The 23,988-nt window shown below is 39.5% G+C and overlaps 1 protein-coding gene across 1 annotated transcript in view; it reads right to left on the bottom strand.

Moving 5' to 3' along the window:
- LOC149166401 (complex 1 protein, LYR family protein) overlaps positions 1-14,028 on the bottom strand; it is a 36,949-nt gene extending 22,921 nt beyond the window's left edge. The window contains exon 1 of the mRNA XM_089431337.1: positions 13,820-14,028. The gene's annotated coding sequence lies outside the window, so the exon portion shown is untranslated. The remainder of the gene's footprint in view (positions 1-13,819) is intronic.
- Between the last annotated feature and the right edge of the window lie 9,960 nt (positions 14,029-23,988).

Below are 23,988 nucleotides of genomic sequence, written 5' to 3'. Positions count from 1 at the left end.
GCTTGGAGCGATCATGAAATACGGTATTCTCTGATAATCAGATCCCACTCTGGTTGTTACAAAGGATCATGGTGGTATCCAGCACATGTTCAAACAGCTCACTGAAGAGCTTCCTCAACCAGACAGCTTCACAAGAGGCCATACTCGCAACTATGTATTCGGCCTTACTGGTGCTCAAAGCAACCGACTTCTGCTTCCTGCTCATCCAAGATATCGAAGCAGAACCCAAATAGAAACAACACCCAGAAGTGCTCTTGCGATCCACCACACTGTCTGCCCAATCAACATCAAAATAACCATGCAGCCTCACATCTCCAATAGTGTATCTCGGTCCATGACTGATTGTGCCTCGAAGATATCTCAGAAGATTCTTGGCACCAATCCAATGTGTGTGATGAGGCTCAACCATATATTGGCTCAACATACTGCAAAACATATATCCGGACGGGAGTTCAACAAGAACATTAGTGCTCCTATGAGTTGACGATACTCAAAAGCATTTCCCAATACAGGTCCGACAGCACTACCACATAACTTCTTAGAGTTAAGCTCCATCGGGGTAGGCACAGGGTTGCAATCCACCATCCCATATCTTTCCAATATCTTCACAACATATTTTCCTTGAGATAGGAAAATTTCTCTTGCCTTTTGCCAGACCTCCAACCCTAGGAAGTAGTGCATTAGTCCTAGGTCCTTCATCTCAAATTCGGAAGCCAACTCCCTCTTACATTTGTGAATGAGAGGGTCTGCACTTGTCAGAAAGAGGTCATCCACATAAAGCACCAATATGAGAGGTCTATCATCTTCAACCTTAAAGTAAAGGTTCGGATCGGCTTCACTTCTAGTGAATCCTAGCTTCATTAGATAGCTATCGATCCTCTCATACCAAGCCCGGGGTGCTTGCTTCAACCCATAGAGAGCTTTCTTCAACCTGCATACATGAGATTCCCGGTCATGAACCTCAAACCCCTCGGGTTGTCCCACATAGTCTTTGAAGTGACAAAACCAAGTGTATACTTCATCCTTCCAAGAGCTTACGGGCATCATACTAGATATGTCAGAGTAGACCAACTGCAATATATCTGTGGTCTTGCTATTACTTGAGGGGAATGGTCCCCTTGTAAGTTTTCCTTCGGCACATACACCTTCATGCTCTACTTTGAACTCAGACATCCCTGTCACCATTTGTCTCACATCGGGTTACAATGAAGATGGGCAAACCTCCGGTGCCATAGTTCAGATTATAGAGATGTGTCGCAAGACATGGCCCCCAATGGACTTCTTGCAACTTGATACAAAGTGCCAACCCTGAACCCAAGAGTAAAAGCATCTTTAAAATTCTTTTTCCAAATACGTACCTTTCCATCGATGAATGCCACCTTTATCTTCCATTGCCAAAATGGACACCAAGTTCTTCTTGAGATCAGGTACATAAAGAACTTCTTGTAAATGAATCTTGTTACCCTGATTCAATTGAAGAGTAACATTCCCTACACCCTTTACGCGATAAGTGGCATTGTCTCCAAGAATAATCTCCAAGCTTGTTTCCTTCTCTATCAGATTAAAGAGAGCTTCCTTGTATCTGGTGAAGTGCCTTGAAGCACCACTATCAATAAGCCAATTCCCCAAAGTGTTCGAAGGATTGGTAGTGGAGAGGGCCGATATAAGATAGTAATACTTTTGCTTATTGTTAACAACATTTGATTCTTCATATCTGGAGTTCCTTGCTTTCTTGGAGGGTCGACCATTTCCTTGATGTCCCGAATTCCTTTTTCCTTTGCCATTGTACCTGTCATTCCTTTGATCGTTGTTGTTGAAGTTGCCCCCGGAATGATTGTGATCGTCATCATGAGATGTGTCCCTTCTATTTGGACACTCCCTTGCATAGTGGCCAAACTTATTGCAAGCAAAGCACCTGCCTTTCCTTCCTCCCTTATATCCAGGCTTTCCATGGAAATGACCTTTAGACCCTGCATTGTTTCTCCTTTTGGCATGAGCAAAGAATGCAGTAGGGTTGCCTTTAGTAAAAGGCATTTCTTGCTCCACCATTCTTGTTTCTTCCAATGTCAGATCAAGAGACATCTTCCATCCGTGATAGTCAGACTTTTCACGGAGCTTGTCTTCAGTCGGGAAGTGGGATGAGGAACCCATTGAGCCTTTTGTCCTTGTTCAATTGTCTTCGATGATTGCTCTTTCACTCTTGCTTAGGCTTTGTCTTCACCTCACCTCTGATACCAAGTTAATTTTTCGTATGTTCTATGCTTAAGAGCAATTTACTTCAATTTTCTTGTTAGCCCAAAATCAATATCCAATTTAGCACTGTGGTTTGTTGCATTACTGGTTAGGGTAGCAATCTTGAGCCCTCATCCTCCATACAATCAACAATACAGGCCTTCAAAGGTTGCGGTTCACCAAGGTGAAACTCCATTGTTGCCACGTTGTCCAAGTCTGGCTTGATATCCTTAATGCAACCCTTAAAACAGTTAACAGCCTTTGCTACTGGCTATGGCCTGCGGCCTCGCCCAACAGCACGTTAGGCCTACAGTCCTCCATAAAACAGCGTACAAACACAATCAATGCAGCAGTATCTAGCCTACAAGAACTCAGCTTGCTGTCAACACTTTCTAGCACCCAATCCGCATATGTATCTAGCCCTACGTTGATCTGTTCTGAGCCTATAGGGCAGATCTCTTCAACACATTTCTTCACTTTATGACTGTGGCTTACCAACCTTGTAAACAGTCCTTAAGGCATGTCTTAGATGGCTTCTTTCACCATGCTATCACCTATAGCAAACCGAATTTCTACACTGTCCTCTTTAGGCATGTTAAGGGCCTTTCTTTGCTACGGATTAGGCCTCTCTTTGTTGCAGATTAGGCCTCTCTTTCCTGCGAATTAGGCCTCCTCCTTGCTGTGAATTAGGGCTCTTCTTGACTGCAGTTTAGGGCCTTCCTTTTGACTGCGGCTAGGGCCTCTTGACTACGGATTAGGGCCTCCTTTTGAAAGCGAATTAGGGCTCCCTTTTGTTGCGTATTGGAGCTCCTCTTGACAGCGGATAGGTCTCCACTTGACTGCGGATTAAGGGCTCCTTTTGCTGCGTATAAGAGGCTTCTTTAGACTGCGGCTAGATCTCTCTTCTTCATGACTGCGGCTAGGGCATGGCCTCTTCTCCTTCATGACTGCGGCTAGATCTACGCTAGGGCTCTCTTTGATGACTCTTTCCACTACGTCTTCCTTGAGAGAAGACAAACCCAAACAAGTGGAGAGAGATCATGAGATGTTGTGTGCCTCAAATGACTTGAGGTCTCCTCTATTTAAATGCAACGTTGAGGTTGAGTTGGGGGTAATTTGCTTGCTAGCCGACCTTGGCAAATTGTCAATACTACAAATAAATTCATATCTCCATAAATACATGTTGGAATTGGATGATCTTTAGATCAATCCTACACCTCTCGGAGAGAGGAATCCAAGAAAAATATCAGCTGCCATAAATAAGGTGACTCACATGGAGTTTGAACCTAGTTGCCAATTTTAACACTCTACAATAGTTATTGAACTCATTTGATTCATATTCGGTTCCATTATCGGTCCTCAATGTTTTGATCTTCTTCCCTATTTGATTTTCGATGAAGCTTTGAAAGAACAGAACCATGAGAATACTTCGTCCTTCTTCTTCAAGAAATATATCCAAGTCTTACGAGAGAAATCATCCATAAAGATAGCATAATATAAATATCCTCCCAAAGAGTTCACGGGCATTATACCAGATAGATCAGAATGAACCAATTGCAATATGTCGGTACTCTTGCTATCACTTGAGGGGAATGGTCCCCTTGTATGCTTTCCTTCGGCACACTCGTGACAAACACGTTCATGTTATACTTTAAATTCGGGCATACCTGTCACCATCTTCCTCACATCAGGTAGAGCCTTATAATGTAGATGGGCAAACCTTTGGTGCCATAATTCAGATTGAAGTGATGTGTCGCAAGACATAGCTCCCAATGGACTTCCTCCAACTTGATATAGGCTATCAACCCTGAATCCAAGTGTAAATACATCTTTGAAATTTTTATTCCACACACGTACCTTTCCATCGATGAATGCCACCTTGAATCCTTTGTCCTCCATCGCCGAGATAGATACCAAGTTCTTCTTTAGATCGGGTACATATAGTACTTTTTGTAGATGAATGTTGTTACCTTGATTCAATTGAAGAGTAACATTCCCAACTCCCTTCACGAGATAGGTGGCATTGTCTCCAAGGATAATTTCCAAATTTGTATCATTTTCAATCAGATTAGAAAGAGCTTCCTTATAACCAATGAAGTGCCTTGAGGCACCACTATCAATCAACCAATTTCCCAAGGTGTCCGGAGGAGAGGCAGTAGAGAGGGCAGATATAAGATAAAATTATTTTTGCTTGTTATCAACAACATTAGATTCATTAAACTTGGTGTTTCTTGATCTCTTGGGAGGGCGGCCATTTCCTTGTTAAGGAGCGGGAGCATTCCTTTTTCCTTTGTTGTTGAATCTGCCATTCCTTTTATTGTTGTTGCCCCTGAAATTGTTGTTGTTGTGGTTATCACCATCATGAGGTGTATCCCATCTATTAGGACACTCCCTAGCATAGTGGCCAAACTTGTTGCAAATGAAGCATCTTCCCCTCCTTCCATCTTTGAAACCCGGACTTCCTTGACATTGCTTCTTTGAACCTGCATTGTTCTTCTTTTTAGCATGAGCGTTGCTTCGGGCGTTCATTCATGCATGCATGATGGGCCTTACTTGAGTGATATTCTCTCGGCGTCCTCCTTCTTCGAGGGCTTCCTTCAGCTTCGTTCGGACTCTCACACGGTCATCGCCAGTCAGCTGAGAGTTGATCATACCCCCATTGCCCATCATATCACCACATGCCACATCACCCAACACAGGAAGGTACGGGCCCCATCTTATCTAGGGGTGAGGCACTGCCAGAGGGTTCAGAGCCGATTGCCAATCATTCCCAAATGGTCACTGACAGGATGCCGATCAACCCTCAACTTGACGGTTTATGGCATGGGTAGCAAGGGGCTATGGTCTGCGAATGGATTCTGCAATAGTTAATGAAGAGCTCGGGGCTAATGAAGGACAACTTCAATCAATGAGCTTGGAAATTGATCGGAGCTATAGAGGGAAAGTACTATATGGAATAAGGGGTCAAAGTGTGATATTTGAAGGCATATCTAGTTCCATCATCCTTGTTTCTTCTTGAGAACATCTAGTCAGCAATTCTTCAAAACTTGGAATCCTGTCGTTGTTAAGAATAGTAGTGTTGAACACATGCCATTCACGAGGGCGTCCTCCAAGGGCAATAAGAGTAACTCCCTATCAGCAATAGCTTCTCCAACTGAAAGAAGATCATTTTTTATCTCAGTAATCCTCATGAAGTAGGATTGTATATCTTCTCCTCTTCCCTTCTTTGTGTCCTTCAATTTGTTCTTGAGAAAGAGAACTTGGTTTGCATTGCTAGCTTTGAACATGCCAACCAACCTGTCATATATCTCCTCTGATGTGTTCAAATCGGAGATGTATGCAACCAAATGCTTATGAATAGAATCCCTAATGATCTTCTTTGCTTTGACTTCACCCTTCTTGTACTTTGTCTTCGTGGCAGCCGATGCATTTGAAGGAGGCTCAGAAATCTTTCCCTGCACATAGTCCATAACATCCTACTCTTCCAAAGTCAAATCAAGAGACATCTTCCATGCATGATAATCAGATTTATCATTGAGCTTGTCATCAGATTTGAAGTAGGATGTGGAGGCCATTGACTCTTGTCTTTGTCCAACAAATCTCAGTGATTGCTCTTTTCACTCTTGCTTGGGCTTTGTCTTCACCTCAGCTCCGATACCATGTTAATTTTAGATAACAATGGTATGTTCTATGCTTAAGAGCAATTTAATTCAATTTTCTTATTAACCCAATATTAATTTCCAGATTAGCAATCACATTAACATGACAGTAAATGCAGATAGAACATAAATAAAACAGTAGAAGACAAGCCAAGACAAGAGGACACAAGATATGGCGCCAGCCAGGGACAAACCCCAATGTGGGGAAACCCTTTGATCAATTCTTCTTATTATTCTTCAAAATTTTAGCAGAGAGAGAGTACAATATGCAATATTCACTTGCCCAATCAAAGTGAATTATGTCCAATCAAACAGTAGCCACAAAAAGCCCTAACCAAAAAGTCAACGCTGGTCAACAAGGTAGATTTTGACCTCCAAAACAGCTCAGTCAAACTCAGTCAACTCGACCTCCAACAGCAAATCAAATCAGCCCAAAACAGTCCGAAAATACTCAGTCAAACTTGGTCAACGCAAGTCAACGCTACAGTCAAACCTTTTGTAGTCAACGTTGGTCAAATAGTACGAACTGCCTCGATTTCTATGCCCAAAAATGTGGCCTACCCAAACAAAAAGAATCCCACAAATCCGCAGTCAAACAAAGTCAATGCTTGGTCAAACTATCCCTGAAATTCGGTCAATGCAGAAAACAATGTTCTTCTTCTTCGCACGTGTGGAGAGAGGTTGTCCTGAAATCCGTACCCAATCATAAGAGGAGAGAGAGATGTGTGAGAAGGTGAGTGATGTCCAAATGAGGCAAAGGCACCTTCTATTTATATGCAAACATTGAGGATGAATAGACGTGATTGTTGGGCTTCTAAGCCTACATTAGTTTGTTGGCCGACCTTGACAATTTGTCCATAAACAAAATAAATTCATAATTCCATTTGTACATGTCAAAATGAGATGATCTTTAGATCAATCCTACACCTCTCAAAGAGAGGAATCCAATAAAAATATCAGCTACATCATATGAGTTGTCCAAGGTGGAGTTTGGCCCTAGTTGCCAAATTTAACAAAAGAAAAAGGTTACAAAATAAAAAAATCTGCATCGTGTGAGTTGTCCAAGGTGGAGTTTGGCCCTAGTTGCCAAATTTAACAAAAGTAAAAGGTTACAAAATAAAAAATAAGGAAAATGTCAACTTTCACTTTAAAAATTTAATATTTCCATTAATTACTAGGGTTAGGTCTTGCAGGGTCATAGGGTTAGATAATCTTCTCAGTAACTTTTCTTTTTTATAAAAAAAGATTAAGATTTGATGGTCATTAACCATGTCATACGATGCAGCCCCCAGATGGTAGCTTAGATAGCAAGCACTGTGAAAATGAAGTGTTATGTACCAAGAGATTCGAGGTTAAAATCCCCTCGACTGACCCGTATTTGCGAAAGGGGCATACGTACACATCTAGGAGTTATAGTGGTAGCAGTTGGAATTGACCCTATGTCACACAAGTACGAAACTGGCCCAGTTGTCGATTCTTCTAGTCACAAACCAAAAAAAATAATTAATAAAAAACAACATGTCATACAATGCCATACCAAACCGGCTAATTCTGTATAAAACTTGCCAATTCCAATACAATACCTGCCACTTTGGTACGGAACTAGTCTTAACTAGTCCGAAACACTAAACCAGACTGGAACGATGCAAAAACAAGTCGAACAAGCCACCTCCGCCAGTTCTAATCCAGTTCCAATAACACTATCCCGACCAATTTGTTGGAAGACATCATCTTTATTAGTCGATGGTAGATGTAGACTTTTATCTCGTGGACATAATGATTGCCTATTGAGAGAGGCTGAAAGAAACAACCAAAAAGCTATTTATGAACCTCAAGAGTCTATCAGTGTATGTTAGAGTTAGTGCACAATGATATTGCAAACTTCATGCATAACATTGGATGAAGGCCCAAGGCTAAAGAAAACTCGAAGAGATGGAAGAGAAAATGATTGTGACAGGGAAGCTAATCGAAAGGAAGTTTGCAGAGATTAATGAACTGACGAGGCAAGTTCACTTGCAGACGAAGGTTATCACAGACCAAATGGCCTATACTGCCCTTTCTTATTCCATGCCAGAAAGTGGAGATACAGGTAAGGCTCCCCTGACTATATCAAACAATGACTAGATCATTGACAATGAAGAATGGCAATCCCCTTATCAGCTTGTTGCAATGATATTGGTCATTTTCTGGAGCACACACAATGTACATAAGCAGCCAGTGGAAAAAGAATATGAGTTATATCTTATGAGCAAAGCAATAGCCAGACCTTAGGCGATTTTGTGCAAACAATAGAAGATGCTCCAAGGGATTATTGAGATACTGGAAGATGTTATCATCAATATGACAGAGAGCAAAATTTTGAGAGAATCCCCATTTTCTCTGCTTACTGGTCATAAACAGACACTCCAAATGATGACATAGTTGGTAGCATATAGAACCCTTTTTTATTACTATCTGAAAGGCAATAAATTTTGATTTTTATGCCAGTATTGTATAAAATTTGGTAAACAGTAACAATGGATATGTCATCCATAGGGTCAATATTAGATCTGCCTTTAAAACCAACTATTTCAAAAATAGCCCAAAATAATTGTTTATATAGTGGTCATCTTCAAACTATCTTAAGGGCAAAGTCACGAACTGTGTTAGGCATAGGACAGAATATTCTAAGAAGATATTGAAGCATTATTTTTGTATCATCGCTAAATGAGATAGAAGGGCTTGAGCTAGATCTGAACTTGCCTGTACATAGAGGATCTTACTTTTGAATGTAAGTTTCTACTCATGGATGTGCTTGTGTTAGTTTTTGTAGCATCGGATGTGTTCTAGCCACGAAATTTGGTGGAGAGGCTAGAATACATGAGATCTCCAAAACCCAGAAATCGTTTCTGGAAATTCCACCTAAAGATGAATTAATTAGATTATTAACCTTTTTTTAATGTTTCCTAAGTCTAAACTTAGGAAAAGTAGTTAATTAATCAAAATTAATCAAGCCAAAGTGAGAATAGTCTAGAAACTCACACGGATCGATCCAGAAATTATCTAAATCATCGATTAAGATTTAATCTTGGTCATTGGAGTCCCAACAGGAAGATACAAGAAGAGATCGATGTGTGATGGGGAAGACACTTGTGCAGTTCGATTTCCTTGGCAGATCGATTTCCAAAGAGCAGCAACAGTTTTCAAAGAGTCAGAGATCGAAGCAGAGACAATGAGGGGCAGAGACAGTTATCCGAAGGAAGTTTTCCAGATCCAGAGAGGCAGCAGCAAGGAGGCCGAGTTATTCCCAGCAAGGTAACGTAGAGGACTGCACAATTGCTTCAGAAGAGCAACTCGATTTAGCTGGAGGAAAAATCGCTTTCAGTGCCAGAGGTCGGACAGAGGTTCCAGAGTACCAGAGAAACGATTTCCTTAGTAGAGACAGGCAGAACAACTTCATCAAAGGCAGCTCAAAGGCTAGACATCATAGGGCCTGCGCAAGCACTCCGTAGAGGCTGACGCGGAGGGTCCAGGAGGTTGAGTTTTCTGAAGGAAAGTTGTGTTGGGGTTGCTTGTAGAAGAAGGGTAATTCCCTTAAGTAATTTTGGCCAGATTTTCTTGTTGTTTGGATTGTCAGTTGGGCATCCATAGATTGTACTCAGATTTCATTGCTACATAATAATAAAACCCTCATCTGCTACACCGGTTTTCCCAAGTTGGGTTTTTCCGAGGACAATTGTCCAAAAATAATTGTGTCATTTTTATTGTGTGAGTGTGCTAGAATTTTCTCAGTTTCCAACGCTATTTTCTTCCGCAGTTTATTTGTGAAAATCACAGTGTTAATTATTTGGTGTTTACCGTAGCAAACTGCAAATAAATTCTTAAACAAATTAACAATTAGAAAAAATAATTTCTAGATGCTGTGATAGATGAAACTTTCACATGGTATCACAGCATGAGTGATCAGTCGAGAAGCTCAGAAGCGGAGGAAAGAATTTCGTTGCTTAGAGGGAGCAGCAGGCCGAAATTCCTAGAGGTTGCATAGTTCATTGACAGGCAGCCCGAATTATTGAGGCAGGAATTCGATTTTCAGTTGCAAGGTTGCAGAAAAGTCGAGTGGCCCGAGTTAGTGATTCCAGCAGTCAGAGGGAGCGGCTACAGCTCAGAACTTTGCTGAGCATATTCCTTGGTTGGCCGCAAAGGGTTTTCCAGCAGCAAAACGAGCGTCGAGTGGAAAAGAAAAGCACACACGAGGGAAAATTTCTCTCAAGGTTCTTCGAGTTTCAGAAGTTCGATTCTTCCAAGTAGATTGGAAGTAGCAGTTGGTAGATCTACGCATTCCAGGAGGGAGTGCGACTAGCAGAGCAGCAGCCAAGCAAAGGGAAAGAAGGATTTTTCGACAGATTCAAAGATGGCCACAGCAGGGCTTAGAGATCAAGATAGGTTGGATGGAGCTTCCAACTATGTCATTTGGAAGGATAGGATGTCCTTCCTTCTAGATGAATATGGCCTGAAAGCCTACATAGATAATGTGGTGGCAGTTCCCTAGGATGCAGATCAACTCAAAGAATACAGGAAGGAGATGGCAAGGGCGAAGCAGTTGATCTTGGATGGAGTCTGAGATCATATAGTCTCACATTTGGCACACAAAAGTACAACCAGAGAAATGTGGGTAGCTCTATCTACGCTATATCAAGGTACTTTTGAGTAACAGAAGATGTTCCTAGAAGAAAAGCTAAGATGCATAAGGATGCAGAAGGGAGAAGGCATAGACCCCTTCGTCACCAAGATTCAGGAGGTCCGAAATCAGCTTGCAACTGTTGGGGCAGCACCTCAACCATCAGAGCTAGTATAATTGGCACTAAACAGTGTCTCGGAGGATTGGCAAGTGTTTGTCCAAAGTATATTGGGCAGAGACACTTTGCCAAGATGGGACAGGATGTAGGCTGATTTGCAGCAAGAGGAGTTGAGGTGAGCTCTATTAAAGAGCTCCATTAGTGGCAGCAGTAGCAGCGGATCAAAGAGTGTGAAGGAGGAGGAGAATGTGGCCCTTGCATCGAAGGGTCCCAGTTAGGGGCAGGGGGAGCAGAAGAAGAAGAAGGACCTATCTAAGGTCAAGTGCTTCATGTGTGGCGAGTTTGGCCACTACAGTACCCAGTGTCCTCTCAGGAAGAAGGACAAGCACGAGACGTGGAACCAGGCGGCAACACGTGCTGAGATAGATAGGTTGTCCTCCAAGTTGGACGAAGATTTTGCGATGTTCGTAGATATACCTACAGGAGTGAAGTGAGGTGATTTGGTGTTGTACCCCCAGAGAGATACAAAGATGGGCAGAGTCTTTGAGGAATACACCTCATGGATTATTACCTGGCTACGGGGGGCCACAGTATTCAGTAGCAGGATGGATCAGTGGCGGTTGATGCAGTCAGTACCAAAGTGACAGTTGCAGACTAGTAGCAGTGAGATGTTGAGAAGCGCAGTGCAGTGTTAACAGCAGAGCAGGTGGCTCAATGCAGATTTGGCAGCAACACAAAATCTTCAGTGACAGTGCAGATGCTAGTAGTAGTCAGAGATTCAAGAGACAGATGCATCATACTGAACATAGATGGTTCAGTATTTTGGATGCTTCTCAGTTGCAGTAATTGAAATTGTTAGTTGCAGTGCAGATGCAGAGTTGGCAACAGTATGGTAGTGTCAACAGCAGCACAAAAGCAGCATCAGAGTTGCGCAGTGATTGGTGGGCGGTAGCAGCCAGACATCATCATGGGTGACAGGAGGTGATACATAGACAAGGTGTTATAGCAGGATGTGCAGCACTAGACAAAACACAGTGTTTGTTAAGAGGGAGTGTTAGTTTTTGTAGCATCGGATGTGTTCTAGCCACGAAATTTGGTGGAGAGGCTAGAATACATGAGATCTCCAAAACCCAGAAATCGTTTATGGAAATTCCACCTAAATATGACTTAATTAGATTATTAACCTATTTTTTAATGTTTCCTAAGTCTAAACTTAAGAAAACTGGTTAATTAATCAAAATTAATTAAGTCAAGGTGAGAATAGTCTAGAAACTCACATGAATCGATCCAAAAATGATCTGAGCCATTGGTTAAGATTTAATCTTGACCGTTGGAGTCCCAACACGAAGATATAAGACGGGATTGATGTGGTAATGGAGAAGACACTTGTGCAGTTCGATATCCTTCACAGATCAATTTCCCAGAGCAGCAGCAGTTGCTGCAAAGCCAGAGATCAAAGCAGAGACAATGATCCAGATGAAGTTTTCCAGATTCGGAGAGGCAACGACAAGGAGGCCAAGTTATTCCCATTAAGGCAGTGTAGAGGACTGCGCAATTGCTTCAGAAGAGCAACTAGATTTAGCTAGAGGAAAAATCATTTTCAAATCCAGAGGCCGAACAGAGGTTCCAAAGTGTTGGAGAAGCGATTTCCTCAGCAGAGACAGGCAAAACGACTTAACCAGAGACAGTTCAAATGCTAGACGTCATAGGATTTGCGCAAGCACTTCGCAGAGGGTGACACAGAGGGTTCAGGAGGACAAGTTTTATGAAGGAAATTTGTGTCGGGGTTGCTTGTGGAAGAAGGGTAATTCCCTTAGATAATTTTGGCCATATTTTCTTGTTGTTTGGATTGTTAGTTGGGCAGCCATGGATTGTACTCAGATTTCACTGTTGCATAATAATAAAACCCTCATTTGTTGCACCAGTTTTCCCAAGTTGCGTTTTTTCGGAGACAATTGTCCAAAAATAGTTCTATAATTTTTTATTTTCTCAATTTCCAACACTATTTTCTTCCACAATTTATTTATGAAAATCACAGTGTGAATTATTTGGTGTTTATTGTAGCAAACTGCAAATAAATTGTTAAACAAATTAACAATTAGAAAAAATAATTTCCAGTCGCCGTGATAGATGAAATTTTCACAGGTTGTAAATTATTTACTAGTAGTTATATATTATTCATGGATGCTATGGACGTGCTGTTATTTCCTTTTGAATATGGGATGTTACATGTGAATTACTTGCCTTCATGGTTATTTACATGTATATGTGAATGTCAAGGTTGGTTATGTGCGTACTCCATGGTTGGTTGCATGGTTGCAAGTAATCCTTTAAGTAGCCAACAGGCTGCCCATTCTGTAAAATTTTGTGTCATTATTAATGGTAATCATAACCTTGTAATTACTGAAAACAATATTTCAATCTGAACTTTTGCTTTTATTTTCAGGCATGGCCCCAGGGCGTAACCCTAAATTTGAAGTAGGATTGCTGCATGGGGCCTGCAAGAGTTCAAATCCCAAAGCATGGAGCGCTGCATAACCGGTGACTTGGAAAAGATAATGAAAGCAGCAAATTGAAAAATAAATTGACAAAAACATAAGGCATCAGGACCTTATCGAGGCTTTACGATAAATTAAGCAAAGATCAAAGCAAACTAAGCTAGGTTGCATCTTAGAATCCTCGCCCAAATAAAGCAGATGTGCATATTAGAAAATCCCTCATAGGAACTTCTTCCCTAGAATCCAAAACCTTAAACCGTTAACCCAAAACCGCATTACAACCATTTGGGCAATATGTTTCTATGGGTTGTAAATAATCCATTTCCACAGTGTCAGAGACTCAACCGTTTCAGCACGAAAGCAGCGTTTTGAATCTAACGGTGGACAAAAAGAGGCTATGGGCTTTAATTAGTTTGTGAGGATTTTCACGGATGTTTTTTTTCCAAATGTGGTGAAAGCACAATATAATAGATATAGCTAGTTGATTAAATACATTCCGGGTAATCTATCATCAGTTCTCTTATGCCGTGCTGCGAAAGGAAAAGTCCCAGCAGCAATTAAATCAATCTCTGCAGGAATTATTAAGGTGATGCCGCAAGAAACTACGGAGAGTAAATTGGTTGGAAAATTTGAAAAGGGAAATGGAGATACATACAACAATGGAATCGGCTTCGAAGGAAGCTTTCAGAGGCCTTCGAAGGAAGGAAGCTTTCAGAGGCCCGGACTTCTCATCGCGAAAACCAGCAATGTCCAAAACATCGACCTCGACCTCGACCTTCTTCTGTCAAATAATATCACTTCATCAATTTGTAGGCGTTGTTCATTGTGTCTTGTGTGCGCAGATTCTGCCGGCGTTGTTCACAGTATATAGTACTCGGTTGTGAGGAAAAATATGGGTTTAAAAAAAAAAATCCTACCCAGGGTTTAACAGTGAGGAAAAATATGGGTTTAAAAAAAAATTAATCCTACCCACGGTTTAGCGGTTTAACATTAAAAACTGAATGATAATAATTTTTAAATATCTTAATAAGAAGTATTTGGTATTAATTGGTAGAAGGTGTAAAATGATAATTTTTTATCTTCTATCCAATCAAAATTCAAAACTTCCATTGAAGTTGGCCATGTCAAATTTATTTGGTTTTGATTTATGAAATATTTCACCTACACTTCATTAATATTTGAATTTATGAATAAAATATTCTATGTGAGTTGGGTCATTAATATTTGAATTTATGAATAAAATATTCTATGTGAGTTGGGTGTGAAATAGGATGTGGGAATTTATTAAAAATCTCGACTAAGTTTGATAAAGTTTGATTTTTGAGCATGTGTATATGAACTCCATTTCATTTAAAAATTAGAAATTCTTTAATCAAAAGCTCTAATCTCTTCACAATTTTAAAAGCTTTAATCTTTTCAATTTTTTAGTTGAGTTAAAAGATTTAATTTATTGGTTGATCAAAAAGATGAGGTTCACACTAAAGGTAACTATAACAATGTATTCTAGATTCTGGCCCTTGGTTTTGGGAAAAATCAGGCCTATTCATGAAGCCATGGAACCCATCATTCGATCCCTCTACAGCAGTGATAACCTCAGCACCAGTTTGGGTGAGATTGCCAAGCCTACCCTTGCATCTCTGGAATCTCTCCTCGCTAAAAGCCATCGGAAATGCAATTGGGAAATTTTACTGCAGGTGCCCAGAAACAGAGGAATATGCCAGAACCACCTATGCACGCATCTGTGTGGAAATGGATTTCAGCGCCGGATTCCCAGCTGAAATAAACCTAACAAGTAAAGACTATGTGTGGAACCAGAAGCTTGATTATGAAAGTGTCCTCTTCAGATGTCGATCGTGCTTTGAGACGGGGCATCTAGCCAAAAATTGCCCAAAAGCCTCTGAGAAAAATTTTGCTAGAAAAAACCACCACAGATCTACATGGTGGGAAGGAGCACAAAAAGAACACTACACTGTCATCAAAGAAGAATATTCTAGAGAAAACTCTGAGTCACAAGAAATCAAGGAAGAAGGAAACAACTCTCAAAGCAATCAAGGAGAAAGCCCGCCCCAACAAATCAACAGTTATGAGGATTTGAATACCGCAGAAAGTAAATCTTCATTTAACAGCAAAGCAGATCTCCTAAACCAAACTTCTCCGACTATAGATCGCGAAGCTAAGACACCAATGTCCCAAGAACCAGAAGAGATGAAGGAGATGCAAGACAAAGAAAGTTGGAAGACCGTAGAGAAAAGAAAGAAAGCTACAACACCAATCTCGCCAAGAAAGACGAGGAGCCAGACAAGTAAAAATTAAGAAAATTGTAGGTCCGATAGACCAATTTGGTCTCAGTGGACGTTAACCATCATCATCATCATCAACAAAGTTCAACTAATGTTGAGAACAGGGATTTTGGTTTTACTCTCAATCTCAATCTCAGCATAGTAAATACATTGACACTTATGCATTGCTAGATGTCCAATCCTACTTTGAATGCTATAATTAGTTGTAAGTTAGTGTTATGGCTTTTAAGGAGAAGCTCTCAATTCCTAGTATCATTGCTCTCAATGACTAACTTTGATCCGGATTGTATCATTGTATTATTTTTCACCCATCTTGATGCTTTCAAAGTGGATAAAGTAGAAGAATCAGCTCATAAGACCATTTTTACTAGCGGGACCGAGTTTGGCAAATTGGAGTCTAAAACCTTCCAAGAGCAGTTTGAGGCATCAAAAAAGCATTTTTGGGAGGAAATTTTGTCGCCTAAGTGTGGCACCTTCTTGTGCCATTCTATACACAAAGACCTTTCCAACAATGCAAGAATCACCTCAATTGAAATCCATATGCAAAAGTTATGCAAATGGGAAGCTGACCTTCTTGTTTTGACCACCATAATTTGAGAGGTTGCCACATTAGCCCCCATAATTCATGGAAAAGGGGCTAGTTGTGTCATTCTATTTGAGTACATTTTGTTCTATAAATGAGTAGAGTAGTGTTGAGTGGGTAGGGAGAGAGCAAACATAGATGACTTGTGCATTGTAGTAGCCCACGAACCACAAAACAACTCACTTCTTTGTACTTGCCTTCCTTTTCCATTTAAAGAGAAAGAGTAGAGCACCCTCAACTTCCAGTTAGATTTTCTCCCAAAAGGGTTTCCCAAGTTATAACCTGTGTAGTTTTATTTCAATGTTCTCTATTTTGTGCATAATTATAATTTTTATGGACATGCAATAAATTATAATTAACAAATACATAAATCTAAGAAGAAATAAACCCTCATAGTGTAGATTTCAGGTTTTCTAATATATTTTAGTACATTTGTTGTGACAATTGTCCAATGGAATATCCACAACAGTTTACAGATCAAACTTAAGGAAAAAAAAATCTCTACTAGAAGCTCCATAGGGCTTTAGATTCAATGTTAGAAGAGTCAAAATAGGAACAAGAAGGCCTTTGATGCTACAAATGGTGCATGATCCATTGGCTCTAGATCCCCGTTATTGGTTTGAGGTACACTAATGTGGGTTGCTTATAGAATAATGTGTAGTATCGTTAAGGTGTCTGATGTTTTGAGTGAACATTTCACCCTTCTTCGGGGACAAAAAGTTTTGTTGTAGATACGAAGAGTGCTAGACCACAATTAAATAGATGAAGAATCTAACCATTAGGAGATGGAAGGGAATTTTGAACGATTATATACGTTGAAGAATATATTTTTAATAATTATTAATTATAGGGAGGAAAAAGTCAAATAAGAACAAATTATAAGAGTACAATTAATGGAATTGTCAAATAATTAGATTAGGTAGAATAAATTAAGGTTTGGTCAAAATGGTCATAAATTAATAAATGGCCTTGGGAGGGGGGGTTATTATGTTAATAAGAAATAGGTCAATCTTCCAATAGTTGGGTTAGGCCCATATGGATTTGAACTTTGAACTTTGTATCTTCAATTTAAAGCTTCATATTGGGCTTTGGGCTCTAACTTCAATCAAGTTTTAGTTGCATTTGATTTAGTATTTCAAGCGTCTTTATGGATAAATGGTGTATTAACAAGTTATAAATGTATTTATTGATTGAGATATTTTTGTAGGTTTAGGGTGTAAGATTTTATTTTATTTTATTTTATTTTTTATGCAGAGTTGCTCTACTTTTGCTCTTAATTCTCTATTAGACGCTTTTCCCTCCTTAAATAGCCCCATGTACTGGCAAAAATGTTTAGATGCATAAGTGCTTTGTGTCACTCTTTACTTGGAAATTTTATGTTCAAAATTAGCTTTATATATCTGCCTCATTTTTCATGGATTCACGTTTGTTTTCAATATGAGGATTATATTGACTATGAAGCTCCAACTACATTGTCTTCTACTATTGTTCCTACCATCAAAATCAAAACATAGGAGTACTTAAAGAAAATATGAGTTGCAGTCTCTACACAACCTATTGTGATGTATGGAAAGTATGCATACTATCCCAATTTGACAATCATTTACACCCTTGGATTCATTCTCAAGGTCTAGAATTCCATTTTGAATATATTTTATTCAATAGATTGAAACAATAAAAAATGAAACTTTCATTTTATGATGCCTTGCTAATGACAATATTGAAGACAAAGGTTATTCCTGTGGAAATTCTCAAAGGATCATAAATGAATAGACTCAAAATTTTGCACTATGCATTGATACATATGTTATTCTATCCAATTGTTGTTTCTCTTGTGCATCAAATATCTAAATGGTTTAGGAAAGTTAGCAATAGAAACTATATGCACGTGTCTTTTGTAGATGGATATATTTTGGTGCAATTTATGAGAAGGTTGAAACAAATGTTGTGTATGTTTGTGCATATAATATAAAATATTGTTGGTTTTCATAGTTGGTAATCATTTTTCTAGTGTAATTATTTTGTGCCTACTACAACCAGACTACAACTCTTATCTTAGGCTATGCTCATAACTACACCCCAAGCTACATTTTTTAGAATTGCAACTGTCTCTAACTCTTAGACTTGTCTCCAATCATGATCTTACTAGCAATACTTATGTCACTCTTAACCAAAAACCTTAACATGTTGCCAATCAAAACATTGCAAACAAATAAAATTCAACATAAAGAGACCACAACACACCATAATTGAGGGAGGCACCCAAGGTGGGTGCCTAAAATTTATTAATGAAGAATGTTACAACAACAAAAGTATAACATAGAGGAGTCCAACATGTTGAAGAATCTAGGGCAAAGTAGTGTAGTGTGATTCTTCGCTACTTGATAACAATTTGTGGAGTCTTTTTACTTTTTCTAGTTAGCTTAATCTTCTTATTATTATTATTATTAATGTATGTGTGTGTACTTCATCAAACTGCTACCAAAAAATAAGAACAAGAACACAAGATGTTGGCTCTCTGCCAGGGCCAAGGCCAAAACCTCTCTTCTCTTGAGAGGAAAACCCTATAGTGAATTCCTCTTATTGGAGCTTCTATTGATCAATGCCAAACCCTAGACCCCTGACTAAGAGATCCTCCAAGCACAATTCAATTCCTTCCTTCTTTCGACACCTTATTCCCCAATACTTCTTCCAGCACTTTGTTCTCCAGCACTTCGTCCTCCTTCTTCCGGCACTTCGTTCTCTTACTATGAATCTTGTCTAGAGATAGACCTTCTTTGAGTGAGTCTTATAGGTGAGGTGTTCCTCTTCTATCCCTTGCACAAGTAGACTTCAACGTTGACCAATCGAGATCCTTATTGAGATATAAGTGTATGACAGTGTTGTTGTTCTGTTGCCCTAGTTTCTCGCACGTGTGGGAGGATTACTAGGTGTTATATGCTCTTCTCTCCTTCGCTTGAGTGTCTTTCTTCCACGTTGGAGTAGGAGGCCTTGTAGGCCTAGTTTTAGCCCCAAACAAAGAGAAATATACAACTGTGATCTTATTGCTGATATAGTCACACATTGTCCCTCATTTTTCTCGCACATGTGACTGTGTATACCCTAGAAAACAGTCCTTCGGACTTCATTGTTCTTCCCCCTTACCTCGCTGCCCTAATAGGTCTCTTCCCTTGGCTTTCTTTGATCTGCTTGTCCTTTTTTCTTGCGGATTTCAGAGCTCAAGTACTGCATTCTATTTGGAGTGAACAACCTCTATAAATAGAGGACTATCCCTCCTTTTAGGCCGACTTAATTGACTGCTTGTAGGTCGACTTGAAGAGTAGACTTTGGATGGTTCTTTGGTGAAGTTGCATGCTTGAAGGAGATTCTTTAGCATAGGAGGAGACTTGGCTTTGCGTGGAGGCTCTCTATTTGACATTAGTACATATTTATACAAGGTGTAACATGCCCTTAAGGTCTTCAACATTTTTCTTTTGACTATTTGACTCACCTATAGCACTTTAAATAGTGTTAGACCTATTTCAATGAGCAAGAAACTCATTGACATATATTATAAAAATAATATTTATTTTCTTGATTAAATACAAATATCAAAAGTACATTTATGAAGACTGAACCTAGTTACATTTCCTTCAACACTTCCTCTTAACTAGGGAGGTATTCATACAAAATTTCAAGTTGTATGGCTATTATCAATCTTGAAGAATTCACATAAGAGAAACCGGATTAGCAATCCATCTGTTATGGTATCATATCCATCAACATTGTCATAGTGAAAAGCCTTGACTAACAGCTCCATCTCTTTACGAGACCATGAGCTACAATGCTAGCGAGACCAATGATTTATAGACACCTTCATCATTGTCTCTCAAGGTACATACCCATCGGGTGTTCTCCAAGTATCACCTTCTAGGACTATTCTTATCTTGGGTTCCCAACCCTCAAAGAATATCGATCCTCTTGTCTACTCTTGTCTTGGATGCCCTACACATCCTCAAAGAGTATCGGATGCTAGATGATTACCCAATCCTCCCATTCTTTCTTCCCAAGTGAAGGCAAGAATATTGTGTATATCTCATGTCAACATTTCCATTCATGGCCTTCATATAGACTTACAACAGTTAGTCCTAGTCTATTGCATGACCCATGAAATGGAAAACATAATTGTCACTCCTTTGTAATCAGGGGTGATCCAAAACTCCCTCTTGATCAAGGCTATGTCAGAGCTCCCTCTTAACTGGGGACTCTTTCCTTCATCAACAGCTTCTTCTTTGTGGGTCCTTCAGTTTCTTGATCTCCTTTCTTTCTTGATGTCATGAAGTCTTTGTTCGAACTTCTTCTAGGTAGGGCACCATCCGTCGATCACTTTCCTCCCTGGTTTTTCATGTCATTGATTCCTTCGAGGAAAGTGGATTTCATGTCATACATCGGGTTTTCTTGTCATCTTGGATACTCCTTTGTCATCTTATCCATGGTTTGGAATATTCTTCTCATGGATGCTTGGTTGTACTTGCTTGTTTACATGCTTCGACCGAGTAGCCATCATGACTTCATCCCAATATTGCTTCAACATTGTTTTGTGTTGGATGGTTTCTTAATCACGACATTTTCGTAGAGTAGAATCAGTTATCTGCATATTTTATATCTCTAAGGCCTTCATAGGTGTTAAGGGCTCTTTCTTCCTTTATCAGAGTTGTCTTGCCTTCTTTCGGGAGATATCTTCAAAGTATCTTTTCAGATAGTGATTCTCAGGGATCATGGTGTTCTTACACATGCTTGATCTCTTTCTTCACTTTCTTCTTCTCAGATAGATAGGTCAATCATCTAATGCTTCTTGTGAGATCATTCCTTCATTGCTTGCTTTCTGGACGTGTCATCATTTATTCTTGCTTCTTAGTCAGCAATTTTACACCCCCTATGTGAGTGTATTCTTTTGTTGACCTTCACATCATTGTAGTACATGCCTTCGAGCATGTCCTTAGTGAAAGAGATTCTTTCATACTTGATCATGTTATAGAACTATTCCCATGACTCAATAATATACAAATGATAACATGACTAAACTTTGATGCATGCATACCTCATCTTGATTCTCCTTTGATCATCCTTTTGTGTGGCCCTCCTTGCTTCATCTTTGCTTGCCTGCATATCATATTTTTATTGAATCCCATGAATGGGATTCCCAATGAGACATTTGTCTTGGTTCATGAACCTTCTTTTGAAGATTCCATCATGGGATCTTAAAGATCCTTGCCTTGCAAATGTTTCTTTTCCTTTGATGATGGAGGTCTTCTAAGATTCTTAATCATGATCAATTTTTCTTTCATCGTGGATGAGGTCCTATATTAGGTATGATTCTTCTTCATGAATATCTTGAGCTATATCTACCATGATCCTATATTCTAGAAGATATTTCTACTCATGCATTTTTGTTCTTATCATAAATGCTACATCTTCATGAGTATCTAGAACTCTATGTACATCATGTTGCTAGATTCTAGAGGATGTTACTAGTCGTGCAATTTTAATTTATTCCTACATGCTCCTATCCTACTCAAAACTTTGAAATAAGTCTAGAAGTAAAGAGTTTGACCTAGTCATAGTAGAGATCCGAAGGATCTTGCTTCTTTTGCTTCTTTCCTTCTTCTTTCATTTCTTGAGTTAAATGATCTTCTTCCCTCTTCCTTTTGTTGTTGTTGTCCTTCTTAAGATTAGGACAATTCCTTTTGTAGTGTCCATATTCTTGGCATCCAAAACATTGGATTTTGGACATGTCTTTGTTGTTTGTTCTTCGTGGACCAAACTTGTCAAAATTACCCTTTCTTTTGGCCATGGTAGCAAATGATTGCTCCTTTGATCCCACATCTTCTTTTGCCTTAAGTCTAGTTTCCTCTGTTCTGCATAAATACCACATTTCACTGAGGGTTCTTGCTTCCTTTTTGGCATATATTCTTGATGTGAAGTTGCCCCAATCCTCAGGTAGAGCATTGAGTACTACAATTGTCATCTCTCTGTTAGACATGACTTCCCCAAGCTCTTGAAGTTGATCTCTCATTTCAAATATTTTCATGAAGTAGGGAGCTATTCCTTCCTCTGTTATCTTCATCTTGTGTAATTCATTTCTTATAGATATTACTTCTCCGGTTGTATATACCGAGAATAGCTCTACTAGCTTATCACAAATTTCTTTCGATGTCTCAAATTTGGAGACATAAGGAATGAGAGAGTCTTTGATTGATTCTATCAAAATCCTTTGAGCTCTTGTCTCATCCTTATTGTACTTGGATAAGGCTTGAGTTTGTTCCTTATAAGGGATAATGATATTCCCTTTGACATGCTCTAGGAGTTCATTCTCCTCGAGTAGTAGATCAATCCTCTTCTTCCATGCAAGAAAGTTATTGGCACCTACTAATTTATTGTTTTCCTTGCAAAAATATATTGATGTATATTTAGAAGGGGACATGTACTTACTTGATATATTTTGAGATGTAATGGATTTTCTACCTCCTTGAAGACTTGATGGCTTGTCTTCCTTGGATCTTGATGTTCTTCAAGTTGCCTTCTCCAAATGGACTTGCTTGATGATGATATTTGCTTGAAGACTTGTAGCTTGATGTAGGTCATGCTTCAATCTGCTCTTCTTTGTAGGTGCCTTTATGTAAGGCTCTTCTTCTAGCTTTGTATACCATCTCGATGAATGATGGATTGTATACCCTTCTTGTCCTTGAAGTGATTGATACTTCTAGGCTTGATGCTTCAACTTTGTAGATGCTTCTCCTTGATGAGTGTTCTTGAGTTGCCATTTCCTTGATGTGTCACCTTAGCTCTGATACCATGTTGAAGAATCCAGGGTAAAGTAGTGTAGTGTGATTCTTCGTTACTTGACAATAATTTGTGGAGTCTTTTTACTTTTTATAGTTAGCTTAATATTCTTCTTCTTATTATTAATGCATGTGTGTGTACTTCATCAAACTGCTACCAAAACATAAGAACAAGAACACAAGATGTTGGCTCTCCGCTAGGGCCACGGCCAAAACCTCTCTTCTCTTGAGAGGAAAACCCTTTAGTGAATTTTTCTTATTGAAGCTTCTATTGATCAATGCCAAACCCTAGACCCTTGACTAAGAGATCCTCCAAGCACAAGTCAAGTCCTTCCTTCTTTCTGCACCTTATTCCCTGATACTTCTTCCGGCACTTCATACTCCTTCTTCTAGAACTTCGTTCTCTTACTATGAATCTTGTTTAGAGATAGACCTTCTTTGAGCGAGTCTTCTACATGAGGTGTTCCTCTTCTATCCCTTGCACAAGTAGACTTCAATGTTGACCAATCGAGATCCTTATTGAGATATAAGTGTATGACAATGTTATTGTTCTATTGCCCTACTTTGTTGCACGTGTGGGAGGATTACTAGGTGTTATATGCTCTTCTCTCCTTTGCTTGAGTGTCTTTCTTCCACACTAGAGTAGGAGGCCTTGTAGGTCTATTTTTAGCCCCAAATAAAGAGAAATATACAATTTGATCTTACTGCTGATATAGCCATAGACTATCCCTCATTTTCTCGCATGTGTGACTGTGTATACCCTAGAAAACAATCCCTCAGACTTCGTTGTTCTTCCTCCTTACCTCACCGCCCTAGTAGACCTTTTCCCTTGGCTTTCTTCGATCTTCTTTTCCTCTTTTTCTTACGGATTTCAGAGCTCAAGTAGTGCATTCTATTTGGATTGGACAACCTCTATAAATAGAGGATTGTCCCTCCTTTTAGGTTGACTTAATTGACTGATTGTAGGCCAACTTGAAGAGTAGACTTCAGATGGTTCTTTGGTGAAGTTGCATGCTTGAAGGAGCTTCTTTAGCATAGGAGGAGACTTGCCTTTTCTTGGAGGTTCTCCCTTTGACTTTAGTACATATTTATACAAGGTGTAACATGCCCTTAAGGTCTT

This window comes from Pinus tabuliformis, chromosome 5_1 (genome assembly GCF_031772625.1).
Source record: "Pinus tabuliformis cultivar Carrire ecotype Pingquan chromosome 5_1, CPIR1, whole genome shotgun sequence".
In the NCBI taxonomy this organism is placed as follows: domain Eukaryota; kingdom Viridiplantae; phylum Streptophyta; class Pinopsida; order Pinales; family Pinaceae; genus Pinus; species Pinus tabuliformis.
This window is presented reverse-complemented; position numbering and strand designations above follow the sequence as displayed.